The sequence below is a fragment of the Cupressus sempervirens genome, chromosome 5 (assembly GCF_028749045.1).
Source record: "Cupressus sempervirens isolate cs-2001-9-10 chromosome 5, ASM2874904v1, whole genome shotgun sequence".
Taxonomy (NCBI): Eukaryota; Viridiplantae; Streptophyta; class Pinopsida; order Cupressales; family Cupressaceae; genus Cupressus; species Cupressus sempervirens.
Window position 1 is genome coordinate 42563084 of NC_143122.1, and position 11428 is coordinate 42574511.

Below are 11428 nucleotides of genomic sequence, written 5' to 3' on the forward strand. Positions count from 1 at the left end.
AGATAGTATGAGAGGAACAGAGTGAAAAAAAAAACTTTAATAGAATATTTTTCATTTTAGCTTACAAAATATAAGAGAAATGTTCAATGCATGGGGTAACTAAGAGTGGCGAGTGGGAGGAATTTGTTTTCAATAAAACCTACAGATTCTCTCAGTAAATGAGATCCAAAGAAAAAAACCTTATCTCCAATATATTAGCCATAGAAATATATAACATAAAAGAGCATAGAAAGCATTTTATATAATGAACACTAGATTTATGTGGAAATTCTTATTAAGGGGAAAAATGGAGAAGAGAAAGTTACAAATATATGCAAACCTACTAGGATGACACTAATTAAGCTGAGTTTTAAAAGTAAATATTCATTATAAACTTAATGATAAGGGGATCATTTCTCTTATATAGAATGCTTCTTATAAAAGGGGTCACTACCCAAGTCAAGAAGGATAAGGAGAATAAATCAATAAATCATGTTAAAGTATAGTAAAATCAAATTGTTTTTTTATACCTTTGACTCACTACTTATAATAGCTAATGCTAGTACTTCCCCATTACTCTGCACCACACTTCTTATTACTTTACATACTATTGGCATTAAGTTATTATTGCCATTAGTGACAACACTTATCTATATTAGCATAGCTACTGAGCTCAACACTTAGCTTCCTACACTCACCTAGCATTCTAGTGTTAACCAAGCTTTGAAGTGTTCTGTAGTTTACACTAAGCAGAACAGTGGCTACCGAGTGAATACAGGCAATGTGAAGACCAACAATGTCTACTATACCTCATAGTGTCTATCGAATACTAAGTTTGTGTCATGGAAATTCAGTGTAAACTGAGCATTGGAAGAAGTAGTGTTTACTGAGTGAAGCAAGGTAAACTTAGTGTGTAGTATCTACCAAGTGACACTACATCTATCGAGTCACCAGTGATCATCGAGTTCAAAACTACATCGAGTGATCAATATGGACTAAGCTTTCACTTCTACTAAGTGCATTACAATGATGTGTAATATAGTGGATTCCGAGTATCAAAAGGTCACTATGTCAATTCAGAGAAATTGAGTTATTTACTATTGGGCTGACTTTGTAATGTGTTTTTCAATTGTATTTTGGCCAACGTTGTAGTTTTGTAAATTGGAAAGGTATATATGTAAGATGCATTGTAAGATATCATTGTATTGAAGTACTATGAATTTTTTTTTAAAGAAGTACATGCAAAGGATTATTAGAGGAGTTTAAGGAATGCAGCAAGGTCAATATGAGCAGAAAAGTCATATCTATCACATAAAGTGATCAGTGCATAAAGGATCTTATCAGCAATTAGTTGTAAATAGATCCATTGCTTCATCCTAATAGGTGAATTAGTTTCTAAATACTTTAACAAGGTAGACTTAATAGTCTTTGTATAAATCTCTTAACTACATACATACTTCATTGTATGTTTGTAATTCCTCTAACAAGGTGGACCTAGCAGTCCTTTTTGCTCCTAATAGGGTAGATCACCGAAAGTGGTCAATGTAAGCCTTAACAGGCCAACTTTGTGCTGCAGTGGTGAAGTTTTATGGGCACCATCCCCACCCCAATTTTATTTTCTATTTGGAAGGTTTCTGGGTCACCAAAACATTGTGTTCTTTTGTGTGATGAATGTTTTATCTTTCAGTACTAATGTATGCAATAGTATGGATGGATTTGTGGTGAATTTAAAGAAAAGTTTTCAAGTTATTGATTCACCCCTCCCCTCTTAGTAACTTATCAAATCTTGAATATTTCCAACAATTGGTATCAAAGTTCTATGGTTCTCAGGATAAAGTTTGACAGATTGAGAAAAGATCAAGGCAATTGAAATATTTAGACTTGATGTAAAGCTATTGAGAATGAGAAGCTAGATCTAGAAATGGCCATAACTCAACTCCAGGAAGCAAAGGAGCATCTTTCCCAATCCCTAAAAAGAAGAAAGGAACTTGCAAGACAAATGAATGACCGTGAGTATGTTGAAGGAAAGATTGAAGACCTTTTCCCATCAAGAAGTTTAGATGAAGCAAATGAGGCAATCAGAGAAGTCCTAGCAAAGAATGGCTCTCTGCAAGAAGAGGTAAAAAAATTGAAAAGAGAACAAGAAGTTCATTCAATAAGAATGTGTGAAATCTTGGAACAAAGGAATAAGGCAAGTGAAGACTTGAAGGCAAGGAGTAATGCAAATCAAAATCAATCCCTTTAGCAGGAAAGTCTTATCAATTAGCTCTCCAATGCTAATGAAGAAATCATGAATCTGAGATCTAAAAATGAAAAGGAATGATCTAATCACTGAAAGACAAATCAATGAAAGATTGAAAGCTGATCTAATCTCTAAAAAGCAACTCAATGAAAGGATGATGAAATTGTAAGCAAACATGGATCAATTGAATCAACAAAGTGAACAGAATCTTCATAGGCAAAAGGTAAAGTAGGACTTGGTTACAAAGAAGAAGGTGAATCTTCCAAACAAGGTGCCCATAGAAAGACCTACTTGCAATCATTGTGGTAAGTTAGGTCATACATCAAACAAATGTTGGAGTAATGGAAAGGAAAAATTCAATGGAAAATGCTACAATTGCAGTAAACATGGTCATAAAGCTAATGAATGCAAGGAGAAACCAAAATTTGAAGGTAAATGTCACAAATGCAAGAAACAAGGTCATAAGGCATCTGAATGTAGATCTAAACCTTTCAATCCAACTAAACAACTTGTAAAGAGAATATTTGGATGGGACTACAATACTTGGTGTAGATGTCATTATTGTGGAGAATATGGACACACTAGCATAAATTGTCTAAGGAATCACCTAAGAAAGAAGGATACTACTATAAGGTGTTACACATGCACTGAACTTGATCATATAGCTAAAAACTGCATGAATATAAGCAAAGTTAAAGATGAAAAGAAAGCAAGGGCTGAAAACATAAGGAAACAAATGAAGCAGCAATGAATTCCTAAATCTACTAAGGATACAAGCTCAAATCATGGAAGTGAAGTCACTCAAGAAGTGGGTGACTCCATCCTCTCAAACTAAATTCCTAAGAATGTGTTGGATCTATACTTAGCAAGAAAATCATAAGTAGTTCCAACAAATATGAAGAATGAACATGATCTAATCAGTATTCCAGATACACAAGGATCACAAAAAGGTTATTTTGCCAAGTTACATCAAAATCCATAGAGGAAAGTTGGTTGAAGACCTTACCAAGCGAGGTCAAGAGTAAAGGAAATTTGATTTGTTTGTCGAGTTGATAGACTTACTGAGTTAGGTTAGTGGATGACAGTCTATCACACACTATGTCATTATGGTGCCAAACATTTATGAAAATTTGTCAACAAAAGGGGCAATTTTGACTTCATTTGTTTTACCACATTCACAACATTTGAAGAGCAAAGTGATTTGAAAGAGCATTATAGTGTTTTTGAGCAATTTAGTAATGAGACCTTCAAAAATTCTATCATCTACCAAGCAGCAATGGTATCTACTAGTGGAAGTAGTACTAAACCAAAGAAGGGTTTCAAAATGCTAGTTAAGGGCATGAAATGGAAAGCACCAAACTTCAAGCTCATTCTGGCTGTTGTTGAATCACTTGATCCTTACAGTACCTCGTTGCAAATCAAATCAAAGGTACTCCTGATTAACAACATAAGAACTTATTTTAAATGCATTGTTCAAGAATTAGGGATACTAGAAATGGATAATGCCCTAGCTAAAATGTGTGTTGATAGAGTTTTGAAGCTTGTGCAAAAGCATTTGGAAATGAAAGGATTAACTCATATCCCTCACTTGCCGCAAAATTTCCAAGTAAAATGGATAAGGTACATATCGAGTCAGTTCCACAATCGACAATTATGGTTGGAGAAACCCATTCTGATTACAAAGAAGATGATACACAAGGTTACAAATCTGCCAATGCTAAGCAAAGCTAAGACAACCAAAACCCTAGGTCAAGAGGAATTGCAAAAGAAAACCCTAGCTGAGTGGGATGATAAAGGTTTGAAAATAAATAATGTCACTGACATAGAGCTTAGGTTTGGCATCCACATCATTGCACATAAGATCTATAGCTTGAGTCAATTGAATAGTGTTCCTTGTGAGGTAGTTGACCTAGCATACAAGGTTGTAAAGAAGAACCTTGAATATGATTTGTCAGATGTGTTGCTGAAGAAAATGAACAAAAACATTGAAAGTGTGAAGACTTCCAAGAACAATCCCTTCAACTTTGGTTCATTTCTTACTTTCTTATTCTTTTATGTTCAAAAATTATTTCCATCTAAGGGCACAGTTGTGTGGATGAAAGATACCCCTATTTTTTTTTTTCAGATAAATGAATTTATTGAAGAAATGGGTGAAAATTTTGAAAGGGTGTTGGATAAATATTTTGAGGTGTTCAAGGAGAAAATGAACAATAGATTCTAAATCTCACCCAAGGTTGTGGAAGACTACAAGGATGATACATGTTTCATGGTGGACTATGACAGAGTGTATATTCAAGCAGTCATACCAAGAGTGGCATGGGTAAAACCATTTCCTCATGAAATTAACATTGATGAAGCTAGACACATCATTGAGGCATTAGTAAATGAGCCAGCCAATCCTAATCTTCCTACATTTGGCACATATGAGGAAGCCGAGAAGAGGATAGAGCTTAGTATTAGGATTCCTCAAGCTCTCAGTAGAGGCAAGAAGAGAGTTGCTAAATTAAAGATAGATGAAGGTCCTCTAATGCTTATTGAGGGCAAGGGTGAGGATGAAGAGAAGGAATCTAAAGAAGAGGAGGAATCAGAGAAAGAGGAACCAGCAAGGAAGAAAGGTAAAGTGATTATCACCAAACCTTAGAAGCAAGCAACTGTAGTGTTCACCAGGAGAACTAGGAAAGGTAAAAGTGAACTAGTATTTATCCACCCTACACCTACATTTGAGTTGGAGCAAGAATTTGCAACTTCAAAGTTCTCAAATATGAGACTTGGACTCCAGCTGAGCAAAAATAGATTGAGGACTTGGTTATGGAAAAGATGGGTATTTGGGAATACTCCCCTACACAAATGCAACCTCAAATCCATGCAGATCTTTTTGCTAAAATTAAAGTCAGATGGGAGAGCATGGTGTAAATTGTAAAGGACATCTTTGAACAATAGCTGAGACAGTTGGTACCAAATTCGATTGATGTAGAAGTGAAGAAGACAATAAAAGAGCATGAAGATAGAATGATTCTGAAGCTTAACACATGCTTCATATTAATGAAGAATATAAAATCAGTGGATAAGCATGTCTTAGACATTTGGAGAGATATATATCATCTCAACAAGCCATCAAAAGAAAGGGTAAAAGCACAAACCTGTGTCACCTTTTATAAAGAAAAGTGATATCAGAATGTGACAGTTCAACATTAATGACAAAAAAAATGGTATTTGCGTTTAAAATATGAAGATGATGTAAACTGATAAAATGTGTAGAATTGTATGAATTTTATGCCTATAATTTTTATTATTTTTTTGACTAAGAATTTATTCATTTTATTTTATTTTGAAGCCCCTTTTTTAACTGTAAAAAATATAGGATGTAGTTCCCGTCAAACAAGTATGTGCAAATCATCTTTTTTTGTTATGATTTGAAAATATTTTATAGATGACATGTATAGCTAGTGCACAAAAAAAGAAATAATTATTTTTGATGTATATTTTCTTTGTTATAAGTACTCAAGTTCGACCTTGTCAGAATCCAATAGTTTTTTCCTCCCGTCAAAACTTCCCTATCAAATCTATACCTTCTTGAAAAAAATTACATATTCATGAATAAGATTCTCTCCTCTAGTGACAAATATATATTTTTTATTTTTTTGATATGATTTACTATTTTTTTTCATTTTTTGAGAGAGCATCTTTTGAAATGTTGAAATATCGACTTATAATATTTTTAGATTATAGCATATTATAACTAATCAAAACACTCAAAACTTTATATAATGATGATATTGAATCTGAAATCTATAAAAGGGTATTTTTAGTTTTTTTTTTAAAATTGAGTTTTGATAGAGAAATGAGATTTGACCAAAATAGGTTTTTGTATCACAAACGGTGACATAGATCTATGCTTTTACCCGAAACTATTGAAATTAAAGATGATGACAACAGTGACAATGATGATGATGATGAAAATACTCCTTCAATCACAGTTACAATAGGAGAATTGCATGCTTTAATGGAGGAGAAGGAAGAAGAAGAAAATAAGGAATAAGCAGAAGAGGAAGAAAAGGATGAAGATGATGTGGTCAGAATAGTAGCCAAAGCAATTGCATCTCTTTTCACACTTCACCAAATACTGTCACATCTGTGGAGATAGCTTCTACTAGTGAGATTGTGAGCACAATAGTAACATCAATTGCTCAATCTTCACCAGCCACCTCCCAACTGCAAATATTTTCAATGGAAGTGTCAAGCACTTCATCTACTGAGCTGACTATTGCTTCTTTAGCTACCAAGTTAGCTCCCTCTGCTCCTACATCATAAGTAAGTGCAATAGTGACTTCTACAATTTTGTCTTCATCTATTCTAGTTAACTGTATAGTTTTGTTTTCATCAGTATTATCTACATCCACTTCGATTTTAGTTAGTTTAGATATTTCTATGGGTATTCTACCAAGTGTGGCACCATTTTTGGGAAGTGTTTCAGTTTTTGATTTGGTTAGTACTCCTATTGGTATTCAATCCTGAAGTCCTATCCCATTTTTCACTACTAGTCCTTTTATATCCAATATCGTTTCTATTCCAAAGGTCAAACTAGTAATTATAGAAGTAGAACAAAGGCAACCATTGAAAATTTTGATCATTGGAAAGGAAATTGAAGAAGACATTGACTTACAAAAAGAGATAGAAATACCTAAGATTGACTTTGACACTACTACTATTGAAGAGATGAGGTCAGAAAGTCAACTCATAGAGAAGAAGCTAGGCAGAAGAAATTAAGGTTTGAAAGGGATAAGGAGTATAGAATAATTGAGAATGCCAAGAATATAATTATAGAAGCTATAGGTGTTGAAGTGGATTCCACTCAACACATTTTAATTCAGTTAGAAGAGGCTATACAAAAATATAATGAGGACTCTTCTGAACAAGAGAAACTAATTGAAAAGGCTGAAAGAAAGTTTGATGACAAGGTGCTAGAGCATATTGCTTAGTAGATTGCAATCAAACAAGTTGAGTTGTCCACATTTTTTGGGTAATTTTGAAAATTCTTTTTATAGTGCAGCATCACTTTTTGCCAAACTTTGTGATGTCTCTAGTTTTACTAAAGAAATAAAGGAGAAGATAAATAAGATTGATGTTGATATGTAATCAAGTGCATCAAATTTGCAGACTGACCCCTCCTCTAGCCCCTCTCATCACACCAAGGTGAAATATTTGGTAGACGTACATGCAAAAATTCTAAGAGAAGAAGAAAGAATAAGAGCAAACTTGATTGATATTTAGAACATGGTCTTACCAATAAGTAATACAATGCAAAAACATATTGCTCATTGCAAAACATTGGTCCAGGATCAGAATTTCTCAGTGGCTGATCACATGATCAAATTATTAGCAGAAGTTAAGATCGCCCTCTCTACCTGCCAAATTTTGCAAGAGAATTGGGATAACTCATTCGCCCTCATTCTCAAGGTACATCAAGAATTTCTATCTCATTTTGGTGTAACTATATAAATAGTATATGTAGCCCTTTGGCATTACTATCAAAAAGGAGGAGAGATATCAGTATAAGAAAAAATGGGGAAACACTATATATAAGAAGAGATATTAGTATAAGTGAAAGGGGCAGATAGCACTCAATAGAGTCAGCATGTATGTGTGTATAGCTATGTACATATGTATCTTTGTATATAAATTATTTGCCATCAAGGAGATATATGTAGGAATGTATATGCAACAGCTTTACAAAGATCAATTTTGAAAAACCAAAATTCAGTGAGTTAGATTATGTACATATGTTTTGGCTTATAAGTTTTTTTGTCACTAATTCCAAAGGGGGAGATTGTTGGCATTAAGTTATTATTTCCATTAGTGACAACAGTTATCTATATCAGCATAGCTACTAAGCTCAGCACTTAGTTTCCTACACTCACTAAACATTCTAGTGTTAACCAAGCTTCAAAATGTTCAACAGTTTACACCAAGCAAAACAGTGGCTACTAAGTCAATATAGGCAATCTGAAGACTAGTAGTGTCTACCGTGCTTCATAGTGTCTACTGAGTAGTAAGTTTGCATCATGGAATTTTAGTGTAAATCGAGTGTTGGAAGAAGTACTATTTACCGAGTGAAGCAAGGTAAACTTAGCATGTAGTATCTACTGAGTGACACGACATCTATCGAGTCACTAGTGGTGATCAAGTTTAGAACTACATCAAGCGATCAGTATGGATTGAGCCTTCACTTCTACTGAGTGCATGATGATGCCATGTAATGCAATGGACATTGAGCATCAAAAGATCACTGAGTTAGTTCAAAGAACCTAAGTTATTTACTATTGTGCCAACTTTGTAATGTGTTGTTCACTTGTATTTTTTCCCACCTAGCAGTTTTGTAAATTAGAAAGGTATATATGTAAGATGCATTCTAAGATATCATTTTATTGAAGTACTATGTAGTATTTTTTTTAAAGAAATGCATGCGAAGGATTATTAGTAGCAGTTTAAGGAATGCAGCAAGGTCAATACAGGAGCAAAAAATTCATATCTATCACATAAGATGATTAGAGCATAAAGAATCTTATTAGCAATCAATTGTAAGAAGGCACATTGCTTCACCCTAACAAGTGAATCAGTTTCTAAATCCTCTAATAAGGTAGACTTAATAGTCTTTGTATAAATCTCTTAACTAAGTACATACTTCATCGTATGTTTGTAAATCCTCTAACAAGGTGGACCTAGCAATCCTTTGTGCTTCTAATAGGGTAGATCACTAGAAGTGGTCAATGTAATCCTTAACAAGCCAACTTTATGCTATAGTAGTGATGTTTTGTGGGTACCATCCCCACCCTAGTTTTACTTTCTATTTGGAAGGTTTCCGGGTCACCAAAATATTGTGTTCTTTTGTGTGATGAATGTTTTATCTTTCAGTACTAATGTATGTAGTAGTATAGATGGATTTGTGGTGAATTTAAAGAAAATTTTTGAAGTTACTAATTCACCCCTCCCCTCTCAATAACTTATCAAATCTTGAATATTTCCAAAACATACACCAAGAGAGAAATCCTCTTTCAAACATTCTTTATCAAAATCTTAGAATAAAGAGATCAAAATTTTAGAGATACCACATAAAAATTCGATAATTTTTCCATTATATCAAGGAGGATATATACAAAAGTTTTTTTGAATAAGTTTCATGGTTTTAGAATAACCATTCAAAAAATCAATGTAATATGGTAAAACCAAAATGCCCCATGGCATTACATTGATCTTAACTACATAAAAAAACCTTACCTTAGGGAGCCCACCTTAAGGCTTAAATAGAAAAACACTTAGCATTTGTACCAGTGAAATTCCTATGGGAGAGTATATTAGCATTCTACAAGACCTGATTTATTGGTTATGCGTTGCATTCATGAAAAAAGTTGGTAATTGATGTCAACATATTTGTTATTCTATAAAGAATGACTAAGGTATAAAGGAAGAAGTGTTTAGCATGGTTTGAGGATTGAAGATCAACTTATCCACTTTTGAGGATATGTTCATTAGTATGTCTAGTTTCTACAACTATGAGTGCATATAGAAATATGAATACTAGTTCAAATTATGGGGATTTTATTGAAGGAAAATTTATACAACATTTTTTGGAAAGTGGGTACTTTAGTTTTGATTCTATATGTGAATTGAGATAGATTTTGAAGAATATTTGGCTATGATATTATTTTCCATATATGTTTCTATCTTTTGGCTTACACTAGTTTTACAACTAAGGGTATCCTTGTTACTACTACTTTATTTGTAACTCTATAGTTTCTAAACTTTCTCATGACGATAAAAAATAAGTATAAAAATGTAATACTTCTTGTGATGAAGTTGGAAAATAATTAAATTCATCTTTAGGCTTATTTTTTTTTAATATTAGATTGGTTTTGACAAATGAGTGTCAACACACTTAGGTGATTTACTTAGTTTATGCTGAATAATTAGTACATGCCAAGCACAACATGTATCTATTAGACCATGTCAAGTCATAGTGAGTGATGAGCCACTCATGTGTCGAGTCACTCAAGTGCTAAGAAAATAGTGTATGCCGAGTGATTCAGGACCTGAGTAAGTAGTTGATACCAAGCATTACAGATGCCAAGTCATAGTATAAAGATTACTGCATGTCGAGCATCAAAGACTTCAGATGCCAAGTGAAATAGTTTTGACAATTTTTTTTGTAAAGGTACAAACAACTATGTAAACTATTTTTGAGTAGACTTAAGGATGAATTTGTTGGTTTAAAGAATAATTTTGACAGCTGAGTGTCAATTCACTTAACCAATTTTCACTATACATGCCAAGCAAAGAGTAAGTGCCAAGTGATATCAAGTGCCGAGTGATATCAAGTGCCGAGTGATATCAAGTGCTGCGTGATATCAAGTGTCGAGTAATATCAAGTTTTGAGTAACATAAGGTGCCAAGTGATACAATTTTATTTAGGTGCCGAGCTATCTAGGGAACAACATGTGCCAAGCATCAAAAATGCTTCATGAGCCGAGTAACTCAGAATATCAGCATAAGAGTTTGTAATTGCACAAACTATGATGTAAACCATCTTTGTAGCCAACACAAGGTAAATCTTGAAAGATCTAGAGATAAGAATGACTCTTTTACACTTCTTATGCAATCTGCATGCAGCCAATTGGAAAATTGGAAAGACATGCAACCAATCAGCAAAAAGAAAAGTATTGAGCAAGAAATTGAGATTCAATATGGATCGTGGATCCATGTATAACCCTAAGTCTTTAAAGTCTTTTTAAGGAAGATGAAAGTTTCATTTTAATGGGGATGAGAGAAGGAGAATAGTGTTAAGGGAAAAAAATAATGGAATTCAGTGAAAGGAGACATAGAGATTAAGAGCAACAATTCAGTATTCAGTTGATCAGAACAAAGCAAAGGAGATGAACAAAAATCAGATCTCAGAGGATCAAAATCAGAGAGAGAGCCAGAATAAGTGCCTACATTCAGTAATCAAGGATTGCAAACTATCAGGTTTATAATACCTAATACTCTTTTACCATTGTATTAGAAAGGAAATCCTATGTAGATAGGTTGGCTTAATAGCTATTTGTAGATCCTTATCAAAAGGTGATTAAATCTTTTAACAGGGTGACACTTCATGTTAAGTGTTTGTAAATCCTTTAACCAAGTCACTATTGACATAGTGTAACGCCTTTAACA